The sequence below is a fragment of the Aegilops tauschii genome, chromosome 2 (genome assembly GCF_002575655.3).
Source record: "Aegilops tauschii subsp. strangulata cultivar AL8/78 chromosome 2, Aet v6.0, whole genome shotgun sequence".
NCBI classification, from domain to species: Eukaryota; Viridiplantae; Streptophyta; class Magnoliopsida; order Poales; family Poaceae; genus Aegilops; species Aegilops tauschii.
This window is the reverse complement of record NC_053036.3, coordinates 452,350,146-452,357,932: the sequence shown is the minus strand read 5'-3', so window position 1 is coordinate 452,357,932 and position 7,787 is coordinate 452,350,146. Positions and strand designations below refer to the sequence as shown.

General features: G+C 50.8%; 1 long non-coding RNA gene across 1 annotated transcript; it reads left to right on the top strand.

The window, feature by feature from the left end:
• Window positions 1-5,515: 5,515 nt before the first annotated feature.
• LOC141042054 (uncharacterized) lies at window positions 5,516-6,563 on the top strand. Its single transcript, XR_012203863.1, has 2 exons — window positions 5,516-5,586; window positions 6,372-6,563. It is a non-coding gene; the product is annotated as an uncharacterized lncRNA (long non-coding RNA).
• Window positions 6,564-7,787: the final 1,224 nt, after the last annotated feature.

The following is a 7,787-nucleotide window of genomic DNA, read 5'->3' as shown; positions in this document are numbered from 1 at the left end:
TTGGCAGCTATGAGGATGATCCTCAGGTTCCGGACCCAGTCCGTATAGTTGCTGCCATCATCTTTTAGCTTGGTTTTCTCTAGGAACGCGTTGAAGTTGAGGACAACGTGGGCCATTTGATCTACAAGACATATTGTAAAGATTTTAGACTAAGTTCATGATAATTAAGTTCATCTAATCAAATTACTCAATGAACTCCCACTCAGATAGACATCCCTCTAGTCATCTAAGTGAAACATGATCCCAGTTAACTAGGCTGTGTCCGATCATCACGTGAGATGGACTAGTCAAGATCGGTGAACATCTCCATGTTGATCGTATCTTCTATACGACTCATGCTCGACCTTTCGGTCTTCCGTGTTCCGAGGCCATGTCTGTACATGCTAGGCTCGTCAAGTCAACCTAAGTGTATTGCGTGTGTTCCGAGGCCATGTCTGTACATGCTAGGCTCGTCAACACCCGTTGTATGCGAACGTTAGAATCTATCACACCCGATCATCACGTGGTGCTTCGAAACAACGAACCTTCGCAACGGTGCACAGTTAGGGGGAACACTTTCTTGAAATTATTATAAGGGATCATCTTACTTACTACCGTCGTTCTAAGCAAATAAGATGCAAAACATGATAAACATCACATGCAATCAAATAGTGACATGATATGGCCAATATCATCTTGCTCCTTTGATCTCCATCTTTGGGGCACCATGATCATCTTCGTCACCGGCATGACACCATGATCTCCATCATCATGATCTCAATCATTGTGTCTTCATGAAGTTGTCACGCCAACGATTACTTCTACTTCTATGGCTAACGCGTTTAGCAATAAAGTAAAGTAATTTACATGGCGTTATTCAATGACACGCAGGTCATACAAAAAATAAAGATAACTCCTATGGCTCCTGCCGGTTGTCATACTCATCGACATGCAAGTCGTGATTCCTATTACAAGAATATGATCAATCTCATACATCACATATATCATTCATCACATCTTCTGGCCATATCACATCACAAGGCACCTGCTGCAAAAACAAGTTAGACGTCCTCTAATTGTTGTTGCAAGTTTTTACGTGGCTTGTATAGGTTTCTAGCAAGAACGTTTCTTACCTACGTAAAACCACAACGTGATGTGCCAATTTCTATTTACCCTTCATAAGGACCCTTTTCATCGAATCCGTTCCGACTAAAGTGGGAGAGACAGACACCCGCTAGCCACCTTATGCAACTAGTGCATGTCAGTCGGTGGAACCTGTCTCACGTAAGCGTACGTGTAAGGTCGGTCCGGGCCGCTTCATCCCACAATACCGCCGAAACAAGATAAGACTAGTAGCGGCAAGAAGAATTGGCAACATCAACGCCCACAACTGCTTTGTGTTCTACTCGTGCATAGTAACTACGCATAGGCCTCACTACTGGAATCAGCTAATTTGCCATCTGCCAGCTCTTTGCCGTCTCCTAGCTGACGGCAAAGAAGCTCTTTACCATCAGCTACCCAAAAGCAGACGGCAAAGAAAGGGCAGACGGCAAAGAAGCTCTTTGCCATCTGCCAGCTCTTTGCCGTCTGCCAGCAGACGGCAAAGAATCTTTGCCGTCCGCTGGCGGACGGCAAAGAGTGAGGTGGCCCCCACCCCCCGCCCGTTTGGGAAAAACTTAACGGGCCACCTCTTTGGCGTCCGCTAGCAGACGGCAAAGAGGCAAAAAAGCGGACGACAAAGGGGGGCGGACGGCAAAGAGCCTACTACCTAACGGCCCGTACCCCCCGCCCGTTACTCACTTCTTCCCTCTCCCTCGCCGTTTCTCTCCTCCCACCCCGCCGCGCGCCGCCGCCGCCCCGTCGCCCCCGCCGCCCCGGCTCGCCGCCGCCCCGGGGCCCCGTCGCCCCGGCCCCCCCGCCCCGCGCCCCACCGCCCGGGCCCGGCCCCCCGCCGCCCCGGCCCGCCCCAGGCCCGCCCCCCGCCGCCCCAGGCCCGCCCCCCCCGCCGCCCCAGGCCGCCTCCTCCACCGCCCCGCCCCCCTCCTCCACCGGCCTCCTCCACCCCCCAGGTGAGCCCCCCATTTTTCAGTTTTTTTCTTTTTTTTCCTTTTTAGTTTTAGTTTTAGTTTAGATTTAGTTTTAGTTGTAGTTTTAGGTTTAGTTTTAGGTTTAGGTTTAGTTGTATGTTTAGTTTAGTTTGAGGAAAGAAGAAGAAGAAGAGAAAAAGAGGAGAGGAGGAGAAGAAGAAGAGGAAAAAGGAAAGGAAGAAGAAGAAGAGGAGGAGGAGAAGAAAAAAGAAGAAGAGGAAGAAGAAGAAGAGAAAAAGAGGAGAGGAGGAGAAGAAGAAGAGGAAAAAGGAAAGGAAGAAGAAGAAGAAGAGGAGGAGAAGAAAAAAGAAGAAGAGGAAGAAGAAGAAGAAGAAAAAAGAGGAGAGGAGGAGAAGAAGAAGAGGAAAAAGGAAAGGAAGAAGAAGAAGAGGAGGAGGAGAAGAAAAAAGAAGAAGAGGAAGAAAAGGAAGAATAGGAAGAAGAAGAAAAGGAAAAAAGAGGAAAAACACCCGACCCGACACGGCACCCCGACCCGGCACCCCGACACGACACCCCGACCCCTAGACCCCGACCCCGACACCCCGACCCCAACCCCGAGCCTGACCCGACACCCCGACCCCGACACCGACACGGCACCCCGACCCCGACACCCCGACCCCGAGCCTGACCCGACACCCCGACCTCGACACCGACACGGCACCCCGACCCGGCACCCCGACCCGACACCCCGACCCCGAGACCCCGACCCCGACACCGACACGACACCCCGACACCGACACCCTGACACCACACTCACCCTTACCCCGACACCGACACGGCACCCCGACCCCGACCCGGCACCCCGACCCGACACCCCGACCCCGAGACGGCACCCCGACCCGACACCCCGACCCCGACACCGACACGGCACCCCGACCCCGACACCCCGACCCCGAGCCTGACCCGACACCCCGACCCCGACACGGCACCCCGACCCGACACCCCGACCCCGAGACCCCGACCCCGACACCGACACGACACCCCGACACCGACACCCTGACACCACACCCACCCTTACCCCGACACCGACACGGCACCCCGACCCCGACGCGGCACCCCGACCCGACACCCCGACCCCGAGACGGCACCCCGACCCGACACCCCGACCCGGCACCCCGACCCGACACCCCGACCCCGAGACCCCGACCCCGAGCCTGACACGACACCCCGACCCCGACACCGACACGGCACCCCGACCCCGACCCGGCACCCCGACCCGAGACCCCGACCCCGAGACCCCGACCCCGAGCCTGACCCGACACCCCGACCCCGACACCGACACGGCACCCCGACCCCGACCCGGCACCCCGACCCCGAGACCCTGACCCCGACCCCGACACCCCGACCCCGAGCCTGACCCGACACCCCGACCCCGACACCGACACGGCACCCCGACCTCGACCCGGCACCCCGACCCCGAGACCCCGACCCCGACCCCGACACGGCACCCCGAGACCGACCCGACACCCCGACCCCCGACACCTCCCGAAAAGGTGTTCTTTGGCCTTCCAGAAGCCGACGGGGTCATATATTTGTGAATTATTAGTTAGGTCATATATCTTTCGATTTTGTTATGAAAAACATCATATATAATTGTGTTGATCGGGTAGTTTTAAATGTGCAGTTGTTTCATCGCTGCGAGGTTTGGTGTTCGACGACCTCGCTGTGCGTTTGACGAGCTCTGCCCCTTCGTTCGTGGGTGAGCACAAATGACATGTCCTCCTCCCCCATTAATTATTTGATCTATTCCAATGAAACTTGATAGCTAGCTACATATGTGTCTTGAATCATCAGTATGCGTAACCAATATGTGTCTCCCGTTCGAAAGCGTCATAGTTATAAATATGCATGCATTTGCATATTTATAACCTTGATTCTTTCGAATTGTCCAACGCTATCCATGGACAGCCCGAGTATTTTTAGATTGGGTTCGTTTTCCCATATGCTTTGCTCCGGATCCGACGCATAAATTTCGTCAGTGCCTCCCCTGTTGTTCTCCGGGTACACATCCTCTCTGTTTATTGCAGAGACCTGTATCAGGAGAACAGCGGGGAGGTGCTGCCGAAATTTTGCGTAGGATCCGGAGCATAGCATGGGAAAATGAACCCAATCTAAACATACTCGGGTGGGATTAGGGCCTATCATTACCTATTAGAGTGTAGGTTGCATGGACGTAATAAAATTGACAAAGTAGATCAACTGATGAATACATACATGGTGAATTATATATATATATATTTGTTGTGTGTCTAGTAGCTCTGAAAGTCAAGATGAGTGATCGTGCGTGGATGTACACCGGTCACACTGGTCAGAACAAATGGAGCACTGAATGGTTCACAAAAACCAAGGGGTTTGTGCGAGCCGCATTTGCAAATGGCCAGAGGAAAACCTGGTGCCCCTGTTTACGGTGCGGCAATTGGGAAAAGAGGACAGAGGCTGAAATGGGCAAACACCTGCAGAAAGAGTTGTTTTACGCCCGATTATACGGTGTGGACATTTCATGGTGAGTCTGCCCAACGTGACCGAGCTGAGGTGGATCGTCGTCGCACCGACGAGCATGGTACCGGGATGGAAAACATGGTGCAAGACTTTGATGATGCTCGGGATTCGGAGGAGGAGATGGAGGAATCTGCAAAGGCCTTCAATGAAATGTTGGAGTCTTCAAAACGTCCGCTCCATGAGCACACTGAGCTTTGTCAGTTGGATGCCATCTCACAAGTAATGGCTCTGAAGGCTCAGTTCAACTTGGGCAGAGAATCCTACGATGCAATGATGACAGTATTTGGACGCTTTCTACCCAAAGGCCATGTAATGCCTGCAAACCTGTACCAGTCGGAAAAAATCCTCCGTGCACTGAAGATGCCCTATGATAAGATACATGCCTGTGAGAAAGGATGTGTCTTGTTTAGGCTTGACTATGCGGACTTGAACTATTGTCCCATTTGCAAGTCTTCCAGGTATGTTGTGGTAGACAACGGTATGGGTGAGAAGACACATACCAAAATCCCCGTTAGTGTTCTTCGGTATATGCCAATCGTACCAAGACTTCAACGTCTTTTCATGGTCGAAGAGACGGCCAGACAGATGACATGGCACAAAACGGGCAAAAGAACCGAACTAGATGCAGATGGGAATCTGATGATTGTACACACATCGGATAGTGTTGCGTGGAAAAAGTTTGATGAATTACATGGTGACAAAGCGGTAGATCCGAGGCATCCTCGAGTCGGCATCACCACGGATGGGTTCAATGTGTTTGGTATGATGGCAGCCCAATACAGTTGTTGGCCCGTATTTGTCTTTCCACTCAATCTCCCCCCCGGACAGATTATGCAAAGAAAGAACATTTTCCTGACGTTGATAATTCCAGGGCCCAACTATCCGGGGAAAAATATGAATGTATAATGCTAACGAGACATTGGAAATGATCTTTGGTGCAGCTTAACTCCAGAAACGCATCGCACGATCCTTCTCCAGGTAGCGGCACTAGCCACCCCGCTCCTACACCTCCCTGATCACGGTAAGTTTCTCTAGTGTTTTGCTTAACAAATGCATAAAGACCTAGACTTAGCTTTATTTCCTCCAATATGCTTACCATAATGACCTAGAGTTAGCTTCTTTTCCTCCATAATGACCCATTTTACCTAGGTTAGCTTATAAATGATGCAGTTCATCCAAGTTAGCTCAAAAATGACCCATTTTACCTAGATTAGCTCCTAAATGATCCATTTTACCTACGTTAGCTTTACAATGGCCCATTTCACCTAGGTTAACTCCAAAATGACCCATCTTACCTAGGTTATCTCATAAACGATCCATTTCAACTAATTTAGCTCATAAATGATCCATTTGATCTAAGTGAGCTAAAAAACGATCCATTTCACCTAAATTAGCTCTTAAATGATCCATTTCACCTAAGTTAGCTCAAAAAGATCCATTTAAACCAAATTAGCTCATAAATGATCCATTTCAACAAAGTTAGCTCAAAAAGATCCATTTCAACTAAATTAGCTCAAAAATGATCCATTTCAACAAAGTTAGCTAAAAAACGATCCATTTCAACTAAGTTAGCTCATAAATGATCCATTTGACCTAAGTGAGCTAAAAAACGATCCATTTCACCTTAGTTACCTCAAAAACGATCCATTTGACCTTAGTTAGCGCATAAACGACCCATTTCAACTTAGTTAGCTCATATATGATCCATTTCACGTAAGTTAGCCCATAAATGACATACTCTTCTTGTTCTAGTCTTCTTCTTGTTCTAGTCACCTATTTCTAACTTTCTTATTTTTCATTTTGCAGATTTCATTCACTTGACGAAAGCTTGCATAGATGGAGTGCTCCTTATCCCTTTCTCTCTTTCTTTTGTATCGTTGAACTATGCATGTATCTTGGTAGTTGGATGAACTATGCTATGTATGATGGAACTTGCTAGTTGGATGGAACATATGTGATGGAACTATGTATGATGGAACTCTGCATGTTGGATGGATATCTTATATGTTTGCACTTTGCTGTGAAAATTGTTGTCATATATATCATATATATCTTATATGTTTGCTGTGAAATATATCTATATATGTCATATATATTTGTGATGAAAATTGTTGGATTTAATAAAAAACAGAAAAAAGAGCCAATATGCAGGCTCTTTGCCGTCTGCCACTGACGGCAACGGGCTCCTTGCCGTCCGCAACGGACGGCAAAGAGGCCACGTGGCAGCCAACTGTGCTTCCTGGGAGCTGACCCATTTGGTCAGTTTGCCTACAGTGGCAGACGGCAAAGACTTTGCCGTCAGTGGCAGACGGCAAAGAACCTGCCATCTAGTGACGTGTAGATGACATCATACGGCGGACGGCAAAGACACTAGAAATTTTGCCGTCAGCGGCGGAAGGCAAAGGCCTGTCGTTAGCCACTTAACGGACTAACAGCGCAATTATTGCCGTCCGCTCTCTTTGCCGTCCGCGGCAGACGGCAAAGGGCCTTTGCCGTCAGCCGCCAGGAAGCAGACGGCAAAGGAGCTGTTTACCGTAGCCTACTTTGCCGGAGCCTTTTGCCGTCCGCGGCTGACGGCAAAGGCCTTTGCCGTCCGCCGTTCGTGCCTTTGCCGTCCGCCGTGGCAGACGGCAAAATAGCTGTTTCCTGTAGTGCCTGGCTCATGATGCCACTGTTGGGGATCGTAGCAGAATTTTAAAATTTCCTACGCATCACCAAGATCCATCTATGGAGTATACTAGCAAGGAGGGGAAAGGAGTGCATCTACATACCCTTGTAGATCGCGAGCGGAAGCGTTCCAATGAACGGGGTTGATGGAGTCGTACTCGCCGTGATCCAAATCACCGATGACCGAGTGCCGAACGGACGGCACCTCCGCGTTCAACACACGTACGGAGCAGCGACGTCTCCTCCTTCTTGATCCAGCAAGGGGGAAGGAGAGGTTGATGGAGATCCAGCAGCACGATGGCGTGGTGGTGGAAGTAGCGGGTTCCCGGCAGGGCTTCGCCAAGCACAAGCGGGACGGAGAGGTGTTGCAAGGGGGAGAGGGAGGTGCCAGGGGCTGTGGTATTGCTGCCCTCCCTCCCCCCACTATATATAGGCCCCCTAGGAGGGGGGGCGCCGGCCCTGGATCCCATCTACAAGGGGGGGGGGGGGCGGCGGCCAAGGGGGAAGGGGGGTTGGCTTCCCCCCCAAGCCAAGTGGGGCGCCCCCCACCCCTAG